Source organism: Melozone crissalis, unplaced genomic scaffold (genome assembly GCF_028551555.1).
Source record: "Melozone crissalis strain CALT ecotype California unplaced genomic scaffold, PUWL_Pcris_2 ptg000016l_1, whole genome shotgun sequence".
NCBI lineage: Eukaryota > Metazoa > Chordata > Aves > Passeriformes > Passerellidae > Melozone > Melozone crissalis.
The window spans coordinates 51,741,546-51,768,140 of NW_026535794.1; positions in this window are offsets into that span (position 1 = coordinate 51,741,546).

A 26,595-nucleotide genomic window follows, 5' to 3' on the forward strand; every position below is an offset into this window, starting at 1 on the left:
TAGAATTGTTATTTATGAGAGAGTTGTTTCATTCAGGTCAACTAACCATGTGTCTTTCTTTTGCAGAGTTTATTAAAGGCCTTTGTCTATTTTAACTTCCATTTGGAACTTTGACATTCGACTTGTATAGTATAGTAGTGCAGTATAGCAAATTAGTTCATAGTGTCCTGTGTATTATTGTGGGAAATATAAAGAAGTGTTCATTTTAAATTACTGCTGTAATACTATGTCTGATGAAATCTGTAATTTCTTTGTGGCATTATGCCATATTTTATTTTCTAGCTGGTAGCCTAAGTAATATGTTTCTGGTTTTATAGCTCATAGCAAAAAGGTCCATCTTTCCCCAGACCTCTGGAGAAAATTCTGGATTTTCATTCTCTCACTTTGTCAGTTGGCCTGCATTTTCCCACTTCCACCATAACCTTTTCCATAACTAACTTGCAAGCAGCCTTGACTACAGTGCTCAATGCAAGGTGTGTGTACTGTCTACAAGTCCAAAAATAGCTCAATACAGTCTTGGCAGAACTCCCTGTATACAATAAGGTTTTATTCTGGTAGACTGCTTTTATGTATTAAACCTGTTGGATGCTTACTTCTTTCTAGCTTGCTGGGAAACAGCTGGGTGGTTTTCATTCAGAAACGGTCTTTCTGACTGTACAAACAATAAAAAGGCCAGAAGGAACCCTCACTGGTTTTTGTCCTTTCTCTTTCTCTCTTGGAGTCTTTCTATCCCTCTCTACAAACCAGCAAGTAATGAGCTTAGTTTAAGATTTCTTTGTATTTCAGTTAGACATAATTCTTTCTATACTTTTTCAGCTGCTATACTTGAATACTGCAAAATGACTTAGGAAAAGAAGCCAGCATGTGGATACTAATCCTTTTTATATGTATTTGAAGAGATCAGTTTCTATGCAGTTTCTTGTCCATATACATGATCATCCTATTTTCTACATGGAACAACTGTGATAAGTTGTTCTTTTGCACTGTTTCACTGCCCAGAATGTCTCTGATGCAGAAGTTTTGGTTTGTTGATAAGAGTTAGGTGAAATAATTAACCTAGTATACAACTTTTATGGAACATCTGTTTGGGTTTATTTTTAGTTTATTTTTAGTTTATATTTGTTGCTTACAGAAAAATTGTACCGCGCCATCTATCATCTCATGTCAAGGTCTGTACAGGGGACATTATAATGGCTGGCAAGTGGTTTTGGGCCAGTAAATCTACCTGTTGGCATACAGCATTACTGCAGTAGCTGTCTGCTGTAGCAATCATTGCTGCCTGCCTTTGTTGTTTTATCTGCACTGGTTTTGCTTTAGTTAAATCAGAAAAAAATTTTCTATTGCAGAAATTTGGCAGTGAGAATTTTCTGAAATGTTTGGGTTTATGCAAATAAGCTGTTTCAAAGGGCTGTCAGGCAGCTCTTCCACATAATGATGCTCCTAGCTTTTGCAATAATGTAAAGTTTGTCTTGGTTTGTTTCTCTTGAGTATAATATTGCCCTCTTTTTTTTTTTCAGTTATAGCAGTTGAGTTATTTTTTGCATCTCCAGGTGTCATGCTTTGAAAGTCATCACAGCCTTAACAAAATATTTCCATAGTCTTTTCCTAGCTCTGCTTTGAAGACCCTACCATGGTTGCTCTGAACAAGTTTGCTTACTTTTGATTGTGTGTTTGCTGTATGAATCTTTCTCTCAGATCGAGTGAGATAGGATCTCTTCCTACTGTAGGTATAACCAGTATGAACTGAAATCTCTGACTTTGTAGCTATCTTTGGATCTTCATTATCCTACTATTTATTTTGATCCTGTTTGTACTATGACCATACCATTACAAAATGACAATTTTACTTTGCAAGATTGCAGTCCCATTTCCCTCTCTCACATTCTGAAGAAGTCTTTAACCTTGTTTAACGCTAGAGAGGTTCTGCTGCGCCGCCCATGAAGCAAAACCCCTTCACACAGACATGGAGCATGCTGACACAAGCTCTTTGTCACTCTTAATAACATCAGGTCCTTGAATGAGACCAAAAAGCATCTTCTGTTAGCACTGCTGCATGCACACCAAGGTATTGCTGGCCCAGCGGAATCATCTGATGTGGGGGTACCAGTCGCTGGTTTTCCTGGGTCTGGATTGAAGGCACTTGAGACAATAGTTCATGGTCAGACTCAGGTGTTTATTATTTCTTATCAGTAAAACATTTTCATTACTGTGAGTTCAGCAGCTTCTCATTAGAAGGAACAAAATGCCTAACAATCGCTTGTTACAAGTTCTTTTAAGACAAAACTATCCAATTAAGAACTGACATCTAGAATATTTTCCCTTTTAACCCAATAACTGATCCCACAGAGCTGCAATGGGGACTTTTCCGCCCAGTTACAAAATGCCACCCAAATCCATGAAGAAGAAGGAAGAAGAAGCATGAAGAAGAAACCCAGGACAGCACCCTGTGCCCTCCATCTTGCCTCCATCCACAACATACTAAAAATCTCAAGCTCTAAATTTCTCACCAAGTGATACACCTACACTACAATCTATTTCACACTTTTGTGGATTCTAGTCTATCTTGAAGTCCAGGAAACTTTCTCCATGAATGAGGGTCAAAGTCAGTGCTCCCCTGGGGGTCAGGGCACCCCAGAGCAGACAGAGAATTATTCCCAGTGCTCTGGGTTTGCACAGTCTGACAGGGATGATTTTTCTCACACCTTGGGCTGACAGGGGCAGGCCCAACTCCATATTATAGCCATGGCCTTCATTGGCCAGTTGTCTCTCTGTGTTTTGTTTTACTGTGTTTGCATCTGGTGATGGATTGAATGTTAGTTGCCTGTTTTGCACTGCATCACTGTCATACACAGACTCAGCAATTTACTGATTTCTTACCTCCAAAAAATTCCAGAATTCAGAGAAATATTTTTGAACTGAGTAATGATGTGAGCTGCAATCTCCAGTTCTCTCAAACCTGTTTTCTAAAACAAATGTAGAGCTTTTTGCCAATGCTGTTTTGCAAATTCATTTCATGTACTTATAAATGTATAAATCGTTATAAAACTGTACCTGATTATAAAATATTATCATTAAAAATATCCTAGAAATAAAACTTAATAGCCTCTTAGTTTTTTCTTCAAACATGAACAATGAAAAAAAACAAAAGATACCTTCCTTAGAAAAGGAGGTTTTGACCATAAATGTTTTTGTAATTCCTTCCTCAAATTCCTGTCTAGTTATGTGTACAAGCTGACCTGTATGATATTCTCTTAATGATACATGTTTGTTTCTATTGGACATGGGTTCCCAGAAGACTTTTTGATCCCAAGAACATGTTTTTTTCCATGCAAATCCTCTGTGTCCCTTCAGCCACAGCTCTTTTTATAATTGTGAATTTAATTTTGCATGCATTTTGATGACATTTTCCCTTATTTTCACATTTGCATTAGCAAATTAACTGTGATCTTGCTTTAGAGGTGAGATTGTTCAGTAAGTTTGCTCAAAGAGGTACTGTAGTTTCTCTAATCAGTCTCCTTTGACCTTCCCTCTAATTCATAAAATGGCTTTATTAGAAAATATTTGGTCTTTGCCAGGTTTGATAATTCCAGAAATTGGACAACTTTCTAAGTTTAGCAGTTCCTGGTTTCATCGTTTCTTCAAATCCTCAGTTACTGTGGTGAAGACACCACTCTTAGAGAACACTTTTTGTGAGTTCCAAATAGTCTTGGGTCATGCAGAAGATTTGACAGAGAGCATTCAATATACTGTTTATGTATTCAGGTGCTATTTGAGTGTTTCTGTGTCAGGCTCTGTTTTGCTGTTAAAGACAGCTTCTTGCAATTTTTGTAGTCTCCCTGCTGTCACCTATAGGCTCCCTGGCTGTTAAATACATTCTGCCATGGCGTCTCCCTGGGGACAGAAAGCTGGGAAGTTGCCATGATCTTTATCAAAGTTACTCCAAGGCTTTTCTGCAGTGCAGACAAGAAAGGAGAGCCAAGGGCAGGCTGCTCCTTCCACAGGTAGGGGTGAGTGAAGGAGAAAGGACACATCTGGGATGGAGAGCTGTGGGGAAAGCCCTGCAAAGCCAGACTCTTACATTTTTCTACCAGTGGGAGGGAAAACATGGATCTGAAACCTATTGTTTTTGCTGGGAGGGACCTCTCTCTGCTTAGATCCCCCAAAGCAGGAGCCAAACAAAAAATCTGTTAGCCCAGAACTTTAGCAGCAAGAGTATAAAGCAGGCCTAGTAGTCTGCTGGGGGTGACCTGTTTTCTGTAGGCAGAGAAGTGACTCAATCACAGCCTCTGCTCTGGTTTTCCATCATTCATCACCACTGTTGGTCACTTAGAGGAGTAAACTCACAACGGAAAGAAACAGGACAGACATGAACTTCTGTGTCTGTGAGGGTGCTCTGTCATCAAAATAACGATGCATCTTGTAAAGCAGAAATCCCAGAGTTTCTGGCTGTCCTTACAGGACAGCACTGCTAATAATAAGGTTTGCACTGTCTGAGCTGTCCAATAGTACAGTGGGTATCAACAAGCTGTGTCATGATGCAAGAAATGAGACCACATTCATTTAGGGGCCTGTGGAGTTGGTAGGAACTTCAAATTTTGAGCCCAGAGAAATTTTGAGCCCAGATTTGATGTCAGTTTTAACTGAAAAGTTCCTTCCTTCTAAATGTTTGGGAAACTGTAAAACAAGGCAGGCAGTATTTCCATCTTTCTCAATAACTAAAAACATCCTTCTCCTCAGAACAGCCTTGAAAATTAAAAATATTTTCCCTTAGAACAGGATGTGGAGGGAGAAAGAATACAGGTTTCCAAGAAACCTAAAGGTCTTTGAAGCCCAAGACTCATGGAAGGATAGCAAGATATGCCCAAAGAGAGGACATGCATCCTGTTAGAAGCAGAAGTTACCTCTTATCTCCTAAGACTTGAGATTACAGTACAGAATGTCCAGTTGTGCCTTCTTTAGTACTTCAGCCTTTTTAATATTTGTTTCGGGGAGCGTATCTGTCAAATTCTTATCCCTTCATAAAAAACAAGAAGCTGAACAAGATTTTAAAGTACAGAATGAATTAATGGCTATTTTATATGGAAGACAACAATGTGACTTTGCAAGTGTATTTGCCCATACAATATTAGCTGTAATATTGCTTTGAGTTCTGAACGATTTTGTAGTTCTACAACAGGATGCCTCTGGCAGTTCCTCAAGATAGGACTGAGATGAAAATGCTTTTGTCTAGCTTGTGAGTCATTTTAGATATCTGCCCAGAGCTTACCTGCTCCACAACCAAGCATTACCATAGGGTTTGTGGAGATAATAAAGACCTGCATCATCAAAAGTGGGCTTGTCTTTTTTATTTTTGCACAGTGCAAACTACATATTAGTACATTTGCACTACATATTAGTAGAAAATAATGATTTCAAGAATATGCCTTGAGCTAACCTTCAGACTAGATCCCTACCTGTCTTTGAATCAGTATTTTTAAATACCTACAGTAGTCTTGCTAAATCATTAAATATGGACAACCCAAAGCCAAGGCTGTCAGAGTTTCAGTGTCCTATTCTGTTCAGTGAGGTAGCTTGAAAGAGAGTTAGCTTTACAACCAGAAGACTTATTTTAATAATAATAATAATAATAATAATCACAACAACAACATAGACTCTAAATTAGCAGGTAAATGACAGAGCCTCTAACTAATTTTTAATTTTTTTTCTTAACCTGGAAAGCTATAAGCAAGTCAAAGACTGGGAAATGAAAAAAAAATATTTTGAAATATTTTTTTAAATTCAAGTTATGTTTCCCCATCTTTTTTCTGAGTGACAGAGTCTGTGTGCTCAAACCCTGTCACTCTAATGAGTTTCAAGACTTTCAAATGGCACTATTTAAAGCTGAAATCAACATATGGGGGAGGCAGGTGGTCATTTTCCTCAATAATGGGATATGACATGAATTCATTTAGAGCACTAAATTGAATACCAATAGGTTCCAAAATACAGAAGCAAAACAAGCACAACACTTTCCATGTTTTAAATTACATTATTAGGGCTGTTTCATGGATGGATCTGTCAGTGAAGAGATGCTATCTGTTTCAAGAGAAGTAAAGCTGCAAAATCAGTGCAATTATTGCTGCATCTCTGAAAAGACCCCATGACAATAAAAATATGGGCCTCAAAAATACATTATAAATTAACAAGAAATAGGAAATAAATTAATGATAACTTTCAGGCACCATTCTGTACCTCATGGTCCATTATCTTATCTGGAAATGAACAGCATCAGCTAAAGAAATTTGTCACATCTATCAGAAGAGTTAAGGTAGCTTTGCTGAAATGCTTACAAAGAAATAAGAAACACAAAGAGCTCCTTAAAGTCCTGCATGATTTATAGTCTTCTAAATTTTTCCATGTACCACATTATGTAGTTTGCAGCGAACACTGTAAGAAAAATCACATGGTTCTAAATTCCATTACAACTTTTCATCAAGTCATTCATAATTGTCTATCTCTAAGACTCTAGGAGCTACTATTTCCATTAGAAGGCTATTTTGTGCTCTCACAGGATGCCCTGGCCAAAAATTTCCTTCTTTTAGAGAACTCAAACTGAGAGCTGGAACTATTTAACCCAGAAGCACCCTGTTCATCCTCTACTCATTTACAATATGCTACTGGACCCATTTCAAGGAAATGTCTCTTCCATAAATTTGTGCTTAAGTTTGCTTTAACAAAGAAAGTGCACGAGAGAATTTTTGTGTGTTTGCATTAGGTACATAATAATATAAGAAAACAGACTATACATGGTCTTAACCCCTTGCACTGCCCCCCACCAAGGCTCACAAGAAGAGTGGGTTTCCTTTTAAGAGAATCCTGTGCTACATGTAGGGGACAAGAAATACAGACAAGGAACCTCTAATAGAAATAAAAGCAGTGAAAAATTTAAGCTCAGGTTTTGGTTTTTGTTTTTTTTGGATTTTGTTTATCATGCCATATTACAACATGGTTTTTATTTCTCCCTTCTCTGTCTTATCAGCTTAGCTCATCACTAGTGGTGTCTCAGCTGCAGTTGTATTCCACTCCTATTGAGGATGAGCGAGAGAGGAGAATTGTAAGCTGCTGAATAGAAGCCACTGCCACTTAGTGCAAAATCCACCAATGCTGCCAGTAGAACAGTCCAAAGCAAGCAGCTGCTCTCTTGTCCCTTATAATCTCTGTTCTGCATCGGCTCTCAAAAAACACGCTAACTTTGGCATAAGACCCTAGAAAGGCTGCTGCTGTTATGAAGAGCTGAAAAGTACAGATCTGATCCCCCCCTTCACAGCATCGTGCATTTTTGTTATTTTTCTTTCTTTTAATTTTCTTCTGTGTGATTGTTAAGATCCGGTAAGTGAGAGGTACCTCTGTCCAAATTAAGGTAAAACCAACACCATATGTCAAAGACAACAACATAGATTTTATTGAACAATATATGTGTGGTAGAGAGAGGGGGTAAAAACGGAAAAAAACAAGGGTAGGGGAGAGAGAGAAAGAGTGAGGTCAAGTGGAAGACAGTGCCCACCTGTGGATCCAAAGTTGTCCTGTTTGTCCTTCTTCACCCTGGGCTTCTTGATGGATGCGTCCTGTGGTCGCTTTTCTGGTGGTACCACCTTTATACAGTCCAAATTCTGGGTATCCATGGGGTGGTCACAGATGTTCCCATAACTTGGGGCAGCATAAGCAGTTGCTTCCTCTCCCACAGTCTGCCACAGCAGGAATTTTTGTCTGGATACGTTGACCAGGATGTGCTAAACAGATCTTTTCTCCGCCAGGCCTGGAATGAGCATATTCTTGTTGCAAATTCCTCCCTTCTGTGCTTCCCTCGAGTTCTTCCTGTGGGGCTTATCTTTAAGCTAGTCTTTTCTGTGGCCTTGACAGTGTTTGAGACAGGCAACTGTGCTCTTTAAGTCCTTACAGTGATGATAGTTTGGCTGAGGGTCCTCTGCTTTCTTCTGCAATATTTGCTTATGCTGAAGTCAGAGACAGAGAAACAAAAAGGACCGTCATAGAACTTTTGCAAGGAAAAACCTTTGCAAAACTGTACATCTAACAGGAGGAGGAGAACTTCAATCTGTTTAAAATATTGTTGTTAAGCATACTGAGTACTTTCCCCATATTTCTAAGACTCCAGAGCCTACAAGAGAAGTGCATGACTAGAGAAAGAAATTTAGCAGCTAGAAGTGAGCAGATTGCTGAATGTTATTGATATAAATTTTATGGAAAAATGAAAGTACTCCCCCTCTACAAATGAATAGAAGCATAAAACCCATGTATTTTGATTAAATAGAGCTGCCCTAACCATTATGCCTACTTCTATCAACATTCATTAACTCATGTTGTGCTTTACTAGCATTCTGTGAAGCATGTCAGACTTTTCATACATCACTTGTCAGATTTCCTGAAAGGTAAATGTACTCTTCTGTGTCAGTAATAATACCTTGAGTTCTGGAAAAGCAGAATGATTTTTTGCTATCGCTGTTGCTTTTGTTGCTATTAACCATTGTCAGACTCTCTCAGTGTGGTAATGAGGGAGAGAAATTTGTATTTAAAGATTTCAAGTAAAGCACTTTTAAAAGTACAAGGAATTAGGATGTGCACGATTGCCATGGCTTTAAAAATAGTGTGGGGTTTACTGTTTTTCTCTCATACTATAAATTTTAGTTCACAAAGCCTTAGTAGTAGAGCTAAATATTATGGCAGAAAATGACGTGTTTTGTTAATGCTTGGACCCTTGCTTTGTTTTTATTTTTGTGGTCTGTTCCCTCTGTTTGCCTTGGAGACATACCACGCAACTCTCTTTCATAACTAATGACAAAATGAAAAAAGGTAGTATGTGACCTCAAGAATCCATTTTTTTAAGAGGAAAATAGTGGCATTTTCAAAGTTTTGAGTTTCAAAAGTTTAGCACTAGTCTTTCAAGCCATTAAGTACTTTACTGTTATATGTTGTATGGTTTTGTTATGCAAAGCATGCACAATTTAAACAAGAATAGTTCTACAGAAAGCTGAATTTAAATATGCTGTAGGTAATGTCATGTTCACACAACTGTGTTTCAATAGACTTTTCAATGTCTAATTCTCTGCTGTGTTCCAAGGAGCAAGACTTAAGGCATGATCCTGAGTGTGCATTCCATACCTGAAAAAACTACAAAATTCAGGTGGAGCTAGCTACATCAACTGCATTTCAGACCAGGCATATACATTCAATACAGACAGATCCAACAGGGAACTGATTCTGTAAAATGTGAGCAATTTAATCCAATCCAGAAACACTTACATATATTAATTGACCATCACGAAGTTAGTTCTCAGCACTTTTCAGGACCAGTTCTTCATAAGTCATAGAAAATATCACAGCAAGTGCTAAAAGGGTATTCAGATCCAGATTCTGCACTTGAAAATCTATTATTTAGAGCTTCATTATTTTATCTCATTCCTGCCCTCAAAAGCAATGCCATCCCTTTCTGGATTATTTAATCTTCTACAGTTGGAATAACAAGCTCCTCACCTGCATGTTTGCTCTGGTTCAGATATAAGAGGCATGATAAGACCCAGGATTATGTTACTTCTATTCTGTTCTTGGTTGATATTCCAGTCTTTCTGGGGTTGTTGGCAACTGTTCTGTTTAAATGTTAGCTAGTACAGATGCTTTCTGAACAGCACTAGGAATTGCTAAAGGAGAAACAAAATGTTGCACTATTCAATTTCATCAGCTTTTCTACAAAGTGGAACAAGTATATGGTTACATTTGAGGCCATAGTATGACAAGGAGTTACTCTGAAAGAAAATATGACCAGGCAATTAAGAAATGGAGCAAAAAAGACAAAGATTTTATCATATTTGAAAAAGTTTTAAAGCCATGCTACTTTTTGTAGCTGTGCACATCATTAGTTGTAAATTTGTCTGTCCAAGGACTTACGGGTAAGCATGTGCTTAAAAATCTGTAGAGTCTACCGAAATCAGAATTCATCTATTTTTACAAGTACTAATAGTCAGGTGACATGTGTGCTCTTTTTTTATCCCAAGTATGCATGTAGTACTCCCTTCCCAAGTTGTACATGCCATGATCTCACAACTTTCTGTAAGAGTTACCTTTAGTGGCTTTCATTGTTTTGTTTTTTTGGGGTTTTTTAAAAATCTAATTTATATTAAATAAACACATTAAAAATGGCTCTAGACCATCATGCGTTTCCCAGCAAACATTCCAATAAAAGGAGAAAACTAATGGATGCTGCCAAGTCACTGCTGGCCACCAGACATCATTTTCAAAAGCCTTTGCAAGGCAAGAGGGGTGAGGGTACCAAGTGGTTACCTGCAATTATCCTACTGTGGCACATGTGAACTGTGCATTGTGTTTGCACAGAGCACTGACACAGGGTTGAATTGATGTCTGTATGGTAACTCTGGTGCTATGAAATGATTTTTTGCCTGCATGTGTCAGAAAAATCTACTGGAGGGAGCTTTGCCAATGAAGATGCATAGATTTAGAGAGAAAACAAAAAGACAGCAACCTAAAAAGTGAAGACATTGCAAAAATGGCCAGTGAGTTTATTCAGAGCGGAAGCCCCCTCACAAGTTCCCAGCAGTAGCTGGTGAGCAGGTCTGCGCTGATACCACACACTGACTTGCATTGAGGCACCAAAACTAAAAGAAGTCCTGGTTTTCCCTATAAATGTGGAGTTTTGCATAGTCATGAAAAATATTATTAAGAATTCATGACAATATTTATGATATTAGCATTACTATAATTGCTACATTTCATATATTTAAATTATATATTTGTTCAGCATATTGTTCATTTTACCTCAGGAAATTGAAGACTTTCTTAAAAACATCAGAAATAATTTTTGAAATGAACCTCTTCTTTGTGGATAGAAAGTAAATGCTTTAATTGCCATTGACACATTTGTACCTGTGATTCAAGGGCAAGAATGTAGAACTGGAAGCCAAAGCCAATTAAGTTTTCTTGGGATGAGGAGGAGGAAATTGGAAAGGAGACCCACTGGTGTGAATGCTCATATGAAGGGACATCAGAGAAATTAAGAACTGGTCAAGAAAGAGGAGGAAAAAGTTCTTTTTCAGTTCTTTATTGTACAAATTTTGCATATATGGCATTTTGTTTGAAAAAAAAAAGTGCCTCTTGCATGAAATTTCTTGTTCTAACAAATCAGCATGCAATCAGCAAATTCCATTTTGTGTGGTTGTTTTCAGCAGTAATATGTGTTTAATTCTAAGATGGTATCAGACTATTTCTAAAATAATTGTTATGTTATCTGGAGAAAAAATAGCTCTCCCAGTGTTTTTTTCATTTTGAGTGGTTAATTTTTTACAAGAAACTTGCTTCACTTCAAAAGAGTAATACCTCCTTTGAATAGTGCATCTTATATTATGTGACTACTGAACCTAATCATCCAAGGAACAAATCTATTCCAGATAAATAAATTAAATTTTAGGAAATAGAAAGTTTTGCTAATTGCATTCATTTTATAATTTAGAAAAATACTAAGCATATATTTAAAAATTGATTTTATCTCCATATTGCTTTTATGAAGTTCATAAATTGTGTACCTGCTGACATAAAGGCACACAGGTGAAACCCATTACATTTGTGTATTACTAAGGAAAATTACATTTTGATTGATGTATAAAATGAGCTTCATCTCCTAAAATGAAATATTTACAGTGAGTCTACTAAATACCCTGCTAGTTTGCTTATAATGTCAACCTTTTAAAAAAAATTAATAGTACATGAAACTGAGTTTATTGATTAAGAGTGAGACTACCCAGGAAATAAAGGAAAATTACCTCTGAAAGGTTGAAATACCAACAGTTCTCAATTCCAAACATGTTATTAGAAAGGAAGGCTGAAAAATGCTAAATATTTTAATAGATATGCACAGACTATCAGGATTAAATTCTCTATTAAATTTGGTCAATATTTTTCTGATTTTTTTTGTATTGCATTGTATTTTTCTGCATTTATGAGCATAAAATATCATATTCTTGAAGGATACTTGAGGGGTTTCTTATTTTCATTTTCCTGTATAAAGAAAAGCAAGTCCAGTTCTGATGTTTGAGTTTCATTTTTTAAATTGTGATTTGGCTTTCTGTGTGAATGATTTAATCTGTTCACAGATTTATAGCCAGGATTCTGAATTTCTCAGTTTTCTGATAGCAAAAATCTTTCTGTTCAGATCAAAAGTTTGTGATCAGAGTTACTTGTTCCCACACAGAAAAAAAGATTAAAAAGAAAAGGAAAAAAAATAGAATTAAATGCATAGCAGAATTATAAAATGGTCAATTTAACGAGTTTCTTCATACACATATTTAAACAAACAAGGAAAATTGAGAAACCCATGGATTTTCTATGGCAAGAAATATTTCTCTAATAAAATTTATTATTTATTTTATTATAGCCTGTGCCCCATCCTCTTTCCTTTTATTTCCTTTTATTTTTTTTTCTTTTTTTTTTCAGCGTAGGTCTTTTAAATGTTGTGTTGCCACTGTGTTTCTCTTCAGTACCTCCAGCTTCCTTATTCTTGAGATCAGCTGCTGCTACTCCCTTGATAATATCCTAAGATGCCATTGAGAGCTGCCCTGAAGAATAGCTGCTCTACCTTTAGCTTAATTCAGCGTCTCTGCCTTTAACTTACATTTTTTTGTTTGCTCTGTTGTGTTGCATCCAAAGAGAGACCTGGGAAGGAAGCTGTGAGTTTGGGTCCAGGATTCAGGCAGGAAGGTGAACAGTCAGTATTGCTCTATTTTATGTCACTATAGGGAAAATGGACTCACGAGTGGAAGGATACATCAGAATATTTCATCCTCCCACTACACCCCCATTATCCCCAGAACACATTGTTTCAGCCAGAAACTCAGCTAAAAGAAATGACCTCTAACTGATCCCTGATTTCTCTGGGACTGAAGTACTGGTTTGATACCATAAGGAAATCTCACTTCAGTATTTAATATTTTAGAATTACTTATATCTGAAATTTTTGGGGAAAGAGCAAAACTTGGGAAAGCTGTATTGGAATTCAAGGCAAGATCTGTATCACAGGAACAGGTTGCACAAATAACACCCTTATTCTCTGCTTGTAAAAGCTGACAATGATGATTGCTTCAGCCTTGCAAAACATTGAACAAATACAGCCTTGAGGCCCTCATAATTTAGGCCAACTTTCTTTTCTGAGAGAGGTCAGTGACACAGATTTTAACTGTCTTTTGTAATGTCTTTCTTTTATTTACAAAGTGTTGACAGCTCTATTTTGAACAGAGCAGGCCAAGGTAATAACAAAGTAGTTCCAGAAAATCTCACCTTACATGCTACTAATGCTTCAGGCTTTGTAGGTGATGGATTACTTTTTTAATCTCAGCCCCTTTTCTTTATTTCTCCAATGTACATCTAAGATGCAAAAGCATCTGTGATGGAAGTCACTGGTCATAACTAATTTCTACAGATTAAAATTGCTATTGTCAGTAAGAGTGATTTTTTAAAGTAAAATTTGAGATCTAATTGCAAACTGAAAAACCCAAATTAATTTAACAGTGACATGATGAGTTTTTTTAATTCTGATGAAAATTCTTCTATGTAACAAGATGTTTCAATTCTGATAATACACACGTTTTTACAGATTTATCTATTGTCATATATATTATCTTTTGAAATGTATTTGCCCATTCCTGCTAACTACTGTCAGATCCTAACAGAATCCTTCACACAGGGACAGGTATTTAGCTCTGGAAAATTCCTGTGACCTGTCTATTAACCCATCTGCTATAAACTTCTTTGTTAGTGTTCACCTGGATAGATGACAATTTCTAAGCCCAAATAATTACCTTTGACAAACATGAAGGTGAGAATCAACACTGTACAACAAATGATTCTGTGAAAAGACAGACTATCATGCTGAATGATATTACCAGCACTTATCACAACTCTCTCTTTACAATCACACATAATGGGTTTATTTTTAAGATTTGGACTTGGGATTTTTTTAGTCCAACAGAATGGGCATAATCCCCAGCATTTAACAAATGCTTAGGTTCAGATCACAGTGTTCCCTCTGGACAATAAGATCAATAAGATAATGAGGTTCTCTTGATAGATTCTGAAATTATTATATTTTTTGGCCGAGTAGAACTCATTATGGTCATCTTACTCATCCTCCTGCACTTGGGTCACAACAGCCCCAGGCAGTGCCACAGGCTGGGGCAGAGTGGCTGCAAGGCTTCCTGGCAGAAAAGGCCCTGGGGGTGCTGGTGACAGGAACAGAACATGAGCCAGTGTGTGCCCAGGTGGCCAAGCAGTCCAATGGCATCCTGGCCTGGATCAAACATAGTATGGCCAGCAGGAGCAGGGAAGTGATCGTCCCTCAGTACCCAGCACTTGGGGAGGCCATACCTTGTAAACCTCCAGTTCTAGGACCCTCAGCTTAGGAACGAGGTTGAGATGCTGGAGCATGTCCAGAGAAGGGCAACAGGACTGGGGAAGGGTCTGGGACATAAGACCTGTGAGGAGGAGCTGAGGCAGCTGGGGTTTTTAGCCTGGAGAAAAGGAGGCTCAGGGGAGACCTCATTGCTCTCTGCAACTGCTTGAAAGAAGGTTTTGGCCAGGTGGAGGTTCACCTCTTCTCCCAGTCAACTAGCAAGAGGGTGTGAGAACACAACCTCAGGTAGACACAACCTCCCACTAAGGGAGGTTCAAGTTGGACATCAAGAAGAATTTCTTCATAGAAAGATTGTCAAGCATGGAACAAACTGGTCAAGGAGGAGGTCAAGTCACCATCCCTGGAGGTGCTCAAGAAAGGACTGGATGTGACACTTAGTGCTATGATCTAGTTGACAGGGTGGTGATCAGTCAAAGAATGGACTCAATGGTTTCAGAGGTCTTTTCCAACCTAAACTATTCCATGATAACACATGCCATATAATTAATTCCAAGATTTCTGTCTGAATTTCAGCTACCTGTGGCTGAGCTGGGACTTGCAATTGAAAGTGTAATTTGGTGTAAAGACTCTCTACCTAACTGAATGCTCTACTTCCCCCAGTGATGTGCTCCTGCTACAAGTATCCATAAATGTATGCACAGTGTAAGTTGAAATGCTTTTGTATAATGGTGAAGTTTTCCTTGAAGCATCTTGGAGGAGTGTTAAGCACTTTAAAGTTTTTTGAGAATTTTGAGACAATGTTTTTTGCTCAGGCAATTGAAATATATCTGCAAGGCAAGAGTAGTTCAAAGTTGCCAATATGAGGAGAGACAGGTGCCTTTTAAATTATTCATAGATCTCTGCTGGCTACCCATCTTTTTGCAGATGGGATTTTTGTTGTTGCTTTGTTGGGTTTTTTTTTTCCTTTCTCTCTTTCTTTATCCCTGATGGGTTTAATGCATTTATTGCACTCTTAGCTCCATGAATAGAAATGAGAAATGCAAAGGCAAAGCTTTAACTAGTAAGAGAACAAGAAGTATGTTCTGCTTTAACAGATTCTCTGTCTGTTTATCACTGACAGCTATCTTAGATTGTAAAGGTGCTTCCCAGGACCGCTTTTTTTTTTCTCTTGTGACTTCTCATTGATGACTATGGCTCTTTGTGACAACAACCCAGACAACAATCAGAGGTGGAAGATCAGTTGTCCAAACCTGCAAGTGAATAGTTTGCTAACTATTAATTTTAGTTGTATTAATTTTAACCATATGCCAGTAGAAATTACTTCACTTATTCTTATCCCCAATGTTTCTTTCTCCTCTGTCCTTATAGGATTTATTTTATTCATCAGCCTTTCTTTAAAAAAAAAAATAGATTTTGCATTATAACAATATCGTTTTTGCATCATTGTCTTACTTCAGGTAAAAATACCTTCCAGAATTTTTTCTCCTTTCTTGTCTTGCTCTCTGCATAGTCTTCATCTCTTTATCTATTACACCTCCATGCATCCAGACAAAGAGATGGATCAACCAACTATATAATGGCACATGATTCTGACATCTGATGTCAGGCTTGAAAAAAAAAAATGCAAAGTCAATGTATATTAAAAAAAAAAAAAATAGAAGATCTTGAAAATTAAAATCTCAGTCGAGAAAGGTACCATCCCAAGGTAGGGCTAAATACAGATGCTGGGCTGGAATGTGTGTGAGGGAATATGCACATGTGAGAAAGGTGATCTATTGCAGCTTGCATTTGGCAATGATCAATAAAACAATCTTAGCTGTTGTGATCTGACTTCCCAGGTCTGACCATCAGATGTTAGGATTTGAGATGGCTTGTGTTGGGATAGAGCTCAGAAAGTCTCAAAGGCCGGAAACCAGTTCAGCTGGGTGCTGAATTCCTCAATGTAAATTTTACAGTCAAATAAGTTCAGAAAAGCCACCTCTTACCTCTGGAAAACTGGAAAATAATTCTCAGTAATTTTTCCACTGAAATATTACTTGGCCTAAAATTGTAGTGTCTTGAGCTGCTTTTTTTCTGTTCTTTTCATATTAGCTGGAGTCACAGAGAACAGAGGCATTCACACATAAACATTTCAGCATTCTATTAATCAACTTTAGTTTCCTCTCAGACTGCAATAGATAGTTACTGAGACTGTGTTTTGGTCAGTTAGTTTTTGGTTTTGTGGGTTTTTTTTTTAAGGAGTATAAAATAAAAGTCAGATGTGCCTTTATGTTTTGGCATTTTTATTCACATGGAGACCAAGTGTTGTTATAACTTGTATTGGTGTAGAGGCCAGTAAATACTCCCTATTCCATTAGAATAATCTTTTTATATTGTGTTCCTGGACCTGGGGATTGTAGTACTGTATTTCACTGAGGAGCAAGAACAGAGAGCAAAACATCAGCATATGCATGAAAAATGTCAAAATAAACCTTTTATCTCTTCAGCACCTTCACATCATTATACTCTGTAAGTCTTCAGAAAATATATCCTTCAAGGCAGTGGCTTACCCTGTCAGTATGCAATAAATTGGTTTTGTTGTCAAGATCTGGATTAGTACTGTGGTAGATATTCCAGGTTTTAACTTTTTTTTTAGTATTTCAACCTATATGAAAATAGAAATTATTAGAGACTTTGAAGAAATCTCCACTGACCCGAGATTCATCTTTTCCCCAGAACATTTCACCTAAAAATGTTGTTGCTCCATAACATTGCAAGTGATAGCAAACACATCTGTGTTTCTTTCTTGTCATGAGAAACATCTACATAAACATTGTTGAGGGAGCAAGCAGTTAAGTAATTAAAACTATTTTATAATTATCCAGTTTTTTAATAAGCAGGGATTTGTCATAAGTAAATGGAAAAAATCAGCTGTTGTTCATACCTGACCTTGAGTGCAATTACCAGTTCACAAAGAGCAAAATTGTGTTGTGGGGTTTTTTTTGACACAGTATCAAGTGTACTAAGTGCACTATTACATCTAGACAAGTGCTTCTCACATAAGGATTAGATTTTTTTTCTTTGGTTTTATTTTCTTGCAAATATTTAAATCTAAGAGGTGTAATACTAATGGAGAAATCATTAAGATCACTCTTGACCTTGAATAATTTGAATGATAATCAAAATCCCTGGTTTTTCAGTATGAGACAGTCTTAACTTTAGATGCAAACTTTATTGAGTGTATTGCTGTATATGTTATATAATATTTAAAGCAATAGGCACAAGACAGCTCAGGTGGTTTAAGTCCAATTCCATGGCTTTGTATGATACTGTGTGGTCACAAGCAAACAGAATGGGCTGACCCTGGCTGAATGCCCACCTAAGTCACTCTACCCCTTTCCTCCTCAGTTTCACAGGAGAGAAAAAAACCTAATGAGAGACTCATGGCTTGGGAAAAGGGCCGGGGAGACATCAGTCACCATCACAAACAAAACATACACAGCTTGGGTAAATTACCTGAATTTATTACCAACCAAATCAGAGAAGGATAATGAGAAATAAAACCACCTTCCCCCTACCTCTCTTTTACTCCAAGGCTTAATTTTTTTCCCAATTCTCTACTTAGTCTCCCGCAGCAGTGCAGGTAGGTGAGAGATGGGGGCTATGGTCAGAAGCTCACATATGAACTGCTCCAATGCGGGTTCCTCATGGGGTCACAGCCTCCTTTGGTCATATTTATCTGCTCCAGAGTGGGTTCCACAGGCTGCTGGTGGATCTCTGCTCCATACGGGCCTCCATGGGCTGTAGGGGCACAGCTGTTTTACCGCACTCTGCACCATGGACTGCAGGGGAATCCCTGCTCTGGTGCCTGAAGCACATCCTTGCCCTCCTTCACTGACCTTGGTGCCTGCAGAGCTGCTCCTCTCACATATTCTCACTCTTCTCTGCCTGCAACTGCTCCTGTGGGGTAACTTTTTACCCATTTTAAATATGCTATCCTTAGGCATGATCACTACTCCTGATGGGCTTGGCCTCAACCAGCAGCAGCAGGTCCATCTTGGAGCTGGCTGGCACTGTATCCATCTGAGACAGGGGAAATTTCCGGCAGCTTCTCACAGAAGCTGCCTTTGTAAGTATCCTGCTACCAAAACCTTGGCACCAAACCCAATACAGCAAATCGTTTAATCCTTCAGTGCCTATGTTTTTTCATCTAACAATTGGAAATAAGTACTGCCTTTCTACTGTCAATCTTGATTACTTAGGTTCTTATCCTAATAAGTGAACTGCCTGTTGGTATGTTTTACAGTGTTGACCACATTTGGCCACAGACATCAAGGAGAGATTTGAGCAGACAAGAGAATTTTCATTAGAACTGTATCAAAAGATTAAAAGATACTCGATGATGCTATTCTTCACCTGTGTCCCACAGCGCTTTCGCTCCTTTGGGGACTTCAGTAGTTCAAGAACAACAGATGCAGTCATGTGTACCACCTGCCTGTAAATTTGAATTCAGATATGATAGCAAATCATCTGTCTATCCCTATGTAAGTTTATGCAGTTGTCCACATGCTCTTTCAGCAAATTTGCATGTGCTAACTCTAGGACTCTACATGAAGTTTGATTTTCCCAGATGAAAATATAGTCTAATATCCCAAGTTTTCATAAGTAAGCAAAAGCAATGTTAGAGTGTTGCTTTTCTTTTCTTTTATGTATAATGCATGGCCTCTAAGGTAGTCAATACTTTGATTTCCACGTTAAAGTTTGTGTACGTAAAGTTTCATTACATAAAGGTATGCATATTTTTAGAATTATGTCATGGATGATAATCAGAAACATTGTCAGAAAACCAAAAGCGCTGTCGTTCCCATTCAAATTAAATTAATTTTAAAATTCATTTATAGAGGAAATGTTTTTCATTACATTTGTATTTAGTCAATTAAAAAACCCACACTTTAATCAATAATGAAATTTAAGCTTTCCCAAAATACTGAGAAACAAAAATTGCTTCTTTTCTTGGCTGAGACAAATCTAGTTCTCATGTCAGTAACCATGTGTTTTTCTTACATCTTACCAGGTATTATGCCATCATGTAACCTAACTTCCAAACATTGTAAAAATGAACAGAAATCACTAGGTACATTATATATGACTGAAATTTGTCTAAGAATACATTAGGTGCACAAGGCCTCTTTACGCTGCAATAGCTTTCTTCCACTTGAAGATTAACCTACACTGAGCAGATCCTTTTCTATGAAGTTTGTCTAAAGCAAGGCAGAGTCTAACCTCTGCTTTGCAAGAGTCTTATGTGCCTCATATTTGAATGTTCATTCAGTTGTGCAGATTGATGCTGGTGAAGCTCTGCCATGGTCAGCATAGTGACACTGTTTAAGCCAAGCAATCTGGGATCCTATACAAAAATCCTTCCCATGAATACTGGCAATAACTTTCCTAATGGATTCTAATTGAAACAGAAAATGGAATTAATTAAACTGAACTGAAAGCCCATTATAATATTTGGTTTTCTTGAAGTTTTGTATAACCTATTAATTCATTAATTGATTTTTAATTGGCAAAGTTTCCTCTAGCATAAAACTTTTCTTTCAAGTGGAAGTCAATGTAAGTCTCTGGTTTTACGTGACTATCAATTTTTTCTCAAAGCACCATCCTTATTCATACTTGAGTGAAAGGTAAGCTATGAAATCAATCTGTAGGGAACAAATCTTTTGGTTTTTTCTCCTTTTTGGTGTCCCTATTAGCAGTCTAAAATGTTAGCAATTTTGGGGATCACGCAAGTGTGGTGTTTTCAGGAATCCATCTTACATGCATAATGCTTGAACATTTGTACTAATCCATTTTCTATTCCACCTCTACAGAATCATATTTATTTTTGTACAATTTACATAACATTTTCTTATATCTCACTGAACTACAAAATCATTAACTGAAGGATTGTATTCTAGCTTTTTGAGTAAAAGACTTGCAGATTTTGATTGAATTGTAGAAAAGAAGGTTAGCACCCAGGTTTTTGGCTCTCTGAAAAATTTCACAGCAGATGGTGGACAGTGCAGGGGATATGAAGATCTCAGAGAACTGGACTGCTAACATTTTCTTCTTCCAGCTGTATGTCCAGCCTCAGGGACATTCAAAAGACAGCTATTATCAGTCATATCTAACTATAACCCTGATGTACTACTGCTAAATGGTAAAGGAATTCCTGGTCTGGGCCCCAAACAGAGAAAAAGAAGGCAAGGTGAATCAGTGGGAGTGGCATGAAGTATGAGGGATGAAGAAAGAACCCAATTAGGCCTGGAAAAGAGACAAAATGTCATATGCTAAATATGAGTTAGACATATGAGGAAGATTTCTCATATTATTCAAAACTTTATTTGAACAAGTTTGCTGTAGGAGAAATTCTGTCAAAAAGTAATACATGCAGGATAAGCAGCAACATGGCACATCTTAGGTACAAAAAGTTATGTGTCTAATTATAAATTTTTCAGGCAACATAAAAACCCAGTCCTGTTCTCTTGGAAGGCTGCAGTTTATTCAGAGGGATGTCCTGAGTTCCGACACTGTTCCACAATATCATGCGCAGAAAGCTCTATGAGAATGTAGTTACAGCACAAGGTTAAAGTCTGAGCTGTGACATTCACATCAATCCTGAAGTAGAGGGGAGTTTACACTCTGAAAATGGAAAGCACTGAGGACTTTCACAGGCACCATCACTTTTGAATGTTGCATAACAAATATAGGAAGAAGCCCAATCTGCTGTGAACTCAGCTGAGCATTTCCTTGTCCCCTATGAATGGGCTTTATTCCAGAGCGTGCAAAAGAAAATGATGGAAAAACTCTTTTCATTAATATGATGACACAAGTCTACACATTAGTGAAATAATATTGGCTGCTTTCAGTCTTTAGTAGAGCTTCAAAAGAAATGGTACAAAGTAAGATCCTGGAATAAGCAAGGGTATTTATGTCAGCAGTGATTCTTTGACTGAAGGCAGATACATATATGAGAGAATTAAGTGATCCAGTAAAATATCCATTGTTGCTGTTCTTTCAGGTGGGAGAGCATATGTAATTCTAACAAGCTGGAGCTGATGTGGTCTATGTTTCTATGCTACACAAAACTATGAACCAAAGGTACCCAAAAGCTAACTTCTATGACTATATTATGGAAGGACTCTTAACAGACACGTGCACACATGGTAAATGGGTCACTAGTGTCTAATGACAACAGATGTTAGTTCTTTGCTTTCCTGCCACTGAAATCCAAATTATACTTTCCCTTCAGCCTTATACAGTCAAAGCTGGCTATAGCCCATGGGTCCTATTTAACTTGATATCATTCTCTGCAATTTTTGCAAGGGAGTATAATCTTTTGCTTTCAAACCTCTCCCCAGCAAAGAGGCAAGAAATCATTTGGTGGATATTCAGTTTTGTGATGTTGTGTTCATCTTCTGTGATCAAGTTCTATTCTTTCTTCTTACTTTAAACAAAATTGTTTCAATTCATATGATATACAAGGTATTTTTTTCTTCTGTTCAAGTACAAAGCACTCCAGAAAAAAAAAAAGCAAAGTGTAATCAAGTTGTGTAGGACTACATTAACAACTTTAATGTAAAAGGAGGCACAAAATGTGCAATAAATCACCTGGTTAAAGCCTGAAAACCACTTTTTGTTTATACATTTATTGATTTTTTTTTCTCTAATCATGTCTAGCTCCTTTAATCATCAGTTGCTTGCTTGCCCTCTATTATCCAAAATCAACGTAATAGACTTCAGCTAAACAATAGTTGCAATTTATAGAGTGACAAGGAATGCCTTTTATCCACAAGAGAGACTCCTTCCAACTTCAAAAAAGGACAAACTATTCAGATGTTTTTCAATCTTCATGAAAAAAATTGCAAAGCAAAAAGAAAACATTTCCCTATAAACCATCACTGAAACAGCCAGAGGGGAAAGCAGTGATTGTTTCATGCTGATTTTTGTTGGTTTTGCTAAAGTAATTACATGAAGGGCAGGGTGGGCAGGATGTAGGGCAAAAGGTTATGGTACTGTCATGGCCCAGAGTAAATGCATTCTCCTGAACTCCCCCTCTCATGCTGCAACCTTCTTTATTTTATAACATGGAAAAGCAGCCCATGCATAAATTTTCTGGTGTAGACAGACCTGGTTAATGACAGGTGAGATAGTTCCTAATTTCCACTGAAAAATGTTGATGAGTGGGTAAGGATGGTCATTAGTACTGAATGTTAGGACTGCAACATGTGTCTTCAAGTCTGACTCAGTATCAAAGGCTAGTGTAGACTTGAATACTTTCTGTTTGTGCATTTTTTCCATGTTTGCAGTCACACTGCATGGTATTTAGAGAATTAGAGATGCTAACATGCTCACATTTCCCTTTATTTCTTTTCTTTTCTTACAAGCAAATGCTAGTTGAATAAAATGTCAAACGTTTCATGTGTGGCTTTTAATATACATTTCTTTTCTTGGTTTGTTGGTTTAGTTGGGGTTTTTTTGTTGTTTTTTGTTTGTTTTGTTTTGGTTTTTTTTTGTTTTTTTTAAATAAAGCCAGTGCAAAAAAAACGTGAAAACCTATTCAGTATTTCCTTCCTTAACATCCCCACATGTACTGGCTGACAAGCTGAAAGTGTGGGTGGGCAAAAGAAATTTTCACTAAAATATTTCTCCTAGAAATGCTTTTCTAAAATTTTTGAAACAACCTTAAACAAAAATTACTCCCAGCAGTGCTCCAGGGTTGTTTGAATACCTCACTGATTATAATTCCCCAGTATCTATTGTTTCAGCATTACAGCATCAGGGAGAAATTAAATAGGTCTTGCCACATATCTATTCTCTTATTTCCTTCTTTTTATTTCACAGGTCATTTGCAATCTCTTGAATGTGAAAGGTAAAAGTCTTTATTGTGTAAGTAGAAGCATGGAAATAAGGTATGAAAGTGGATCAGAATCTTGAAAGGCAACACTTTTTCCTTCTGATTGCTTTGGTAATTGCTACTTAGGGCTCTTCCTAAGTAATGCTGGCTTGCTTATGATGACAGGTTTTGGTAGTAACTCTTAGGATCCTCATCCTTCAATTCCCACTGCCTAGTGTACTGCCAGCGGAGAACTATGAAATGGTTTCTGCCCCAGAAAGCTTATACTGATTTAAATTGTGATTGATAGAATACTATCAACCCATGTGCTTTTCAACTTCTTTGGGTCTTGTAGTAAGAAAACCAGATAAGAAAGGATGTGGAAGAAGCAGTATTTTATTCCGAAATTTTAAGGTGCAGACAAAGGTTTTTGTATAATGGAGACTGGAACAGACCAGCTTGTGGTCTTCAGATTTTCCTTTGGCTATTGATTCAGGAAAGGAGTAATTTGGTACCTGCTTTTCTGAGATAGCTCTATCTTGAAGGGGCCACCACGCTTGTGGTTTTGTGTTTGTAGTCAGCTACTGCAAAAATTTTATCAGGATTTGTGGTGTGGTTTTTTGCCCAATAGCAATGTAGAAGTGACTCAAAGTTTACACCAGTCTTAGTCCAGTGATTTAAGTGAATTCCTGGATATACCAGAGTTAATTAATAGGCAGCACCTAACTCTCATATCAGAATGAGCAGAGTGGAGCATGTAGTCCCCTTTCAGTTGAACAAGTGATACTATGTGTTGTCATTAAGGCATACAGTTTCTTGTTAAAACACTCTATAGAGAAAGAGAATAAATGATATATTGTAAATTGATATAACTAGAAGAACAGTCAACATGAACAAACCATAATTAAATAACCACCTTTAAAAATACACAGGATGTGGGAAATAGGATGATCCAGGTTAAACAATGTGTGAACATAATTTCCCAGAAAGTTATATATGCAAAATCAAACTTGGCAAAGTCTATTTATATTTCTTAATAAGAAGAGAGGAAAATTTGTATTGAAAAGTGACAGAGTAAAACCAACCATGAAATTTCATGAGTTTGAAGAAAAGCTACAAAAAGCCACCAAACCACAAAAATATCAAAATACATTACTGAGCAGAAATGAAGCAGAGTTCTAGCATTCGGCTAGAGATTTTCACCCACCTTACATACATTCGAAATCTGGTCCAGATAGGCTGCCCTCATGGTTCTTGCCTCTTAATATTGAGAGCTCTGCATTGCCATTCCATAGAGAATTTCATGGAACAAAAATCTAATGAGAAACAACAATATCTTTACAGTCTTCAAAGAGAAGTAGACAAGTTACCTGAACAGAAAGAGACATGCTTAGATCTGGGTTCACAGATCTGGGTCACATTTAGGACCCTAAAGAGCATTAATTTCAATAGGGCTCTGATTCATAAATTTATTTATGTATGCATATCTTAATTATTTCTATGAACTAAAGTCAAAGCTACATGCTAGTTAGGAATCCTGTATTTGGAGAAATATCTGAGTCCAAGGCATCAAAGAGTTCCAGTTCAATTCTACATGCAGGAACAGGTACAGTTCCCATATCTCTACCAGACTGTCTCAATGGTAGGTGAGACATGTCTCTCCAGGTCAGGTCTTTGGGCAGCTGGATATAGTATCTTACTTGATTGGCCACAGTTTGGTGTATTTGCATATTGAATTAAATCCCTAGAAGACATTTTTTCCCCTACTCTCTGAATTACACTCCTGCTATCAAAGCCCTAAAGAAGTACACTGATTTCATATGTCTCTGTATACCCTTTTCCAAGGAGGCCTGTAAAATATAAATCCAGATTTGATACTGGTTAGTACATCAGTGAGACACAGGAAGAGTCAAGAGCCTCTTTGTCAGAGGCAAAGTCCCATTCCCATACTACTGCTGGTATGAAACTTCTGTTCAGACTGTGGAGCGTGAGAAAGGAACTGATACCTGCACTATGGTGGGCTGAATGCATCAGTGTGGCACAGCAGTCTCAAGAGACTCTGATTGTCTCTGCCCCTGGTTCTCCTCTTGCTCACACTGCTCCAGGGTTACTGCAACCTGCACTGTTCTCGTACAGTTTCCAGATTTAACACCGTAATTGTCTCTTTTCCTCTCACCAGCCTCCCTAGAGGATAAAAGCTCCCCAGTCTCTGCTGCCACACATCCACTGGGCAGTTTCATTTCAGAGATGAGTACCCAGGAGCTGTTAGTGATTATAAGAACCATCCATGTTATGCCTGCTGCCAGGTTCCCTCCTGGGCCAGAGTATTGAAAAGACATATTGTACACTCAGCAAGAAATTGCTGTTAGCTCAGGATATCTTAGACCAATGTTTTGAGAGGGAATATTAAGAACTCAAGGCAATGGAAAACAAAGGTCTCTTTCCACCTCAGGAGGTAGAAAAGTACCAGAAGGTGGATATGAGGCTTTTGTAAGCTTTCAGTTTGTGAATTCTGTTGTCTGTGTCAAGGTTCTAGCTCTCTAGTATGCAATTTAAAGTCTCCTCTAGGTGCTTATAATTTAATTGTAAGGTGTTTCGCAAACATCTTAGCAGGTGCAAAGAGGACGTGAAGTGATCCTTTTTTCCTCTCTCCTCAGCTGGAACATGAAGAAGGCACTTTATGATCCAATTAGTGCTTCCAGGAGCTCTCTAATTGCATTATAAAGCAACTAAAAAAAAAAAAAAAAAAAAAAGGCAAATTAGAAATTAGTTTTAAAGCCTGAAAAAAAAGGAAGTGATGTTTAACTATTTGCCCTCCTGGTAACTCAGCAGTGAGAGGACCCAGCATCCTTATACACCTCATTTTGTCTGTAATTTCCACATATGTGAAATGCATTCCATTGTCCAGAGTTCTGGAGAGTGGAGCATCCTTTATTAGGTTTCAATCAGAACTCAAAGTGTGATGGGAAGCTTTGCACCCCAAGTAGCTTGTGAAATTAACTCATGTTTTTCATTCAAGGAAACTGCAACTGTGCTGCTCTGTCTGTGGCTATTTTAGCCTGCAAAATATCTGTTCTATTGAGTTTTTATACCAAGCTCATTGGCACAGTGTCTGAGACGTATTATATATAATGAGCTATAACATGCTTTCACCTTCAAAGCTCAGCCTCTGTGTAATAATTATCACATCACTTCCCATAACTCTCACATATTTTACTTACTGAGTGGGTGGGAAGAAGATACTGAAATAATATTTAGACTTATGTAGTGCTTTTCAGCTGTAGATAACAAAATATTTTCTGTTGGCAGCTAAGCATTATAATCTCCCCTA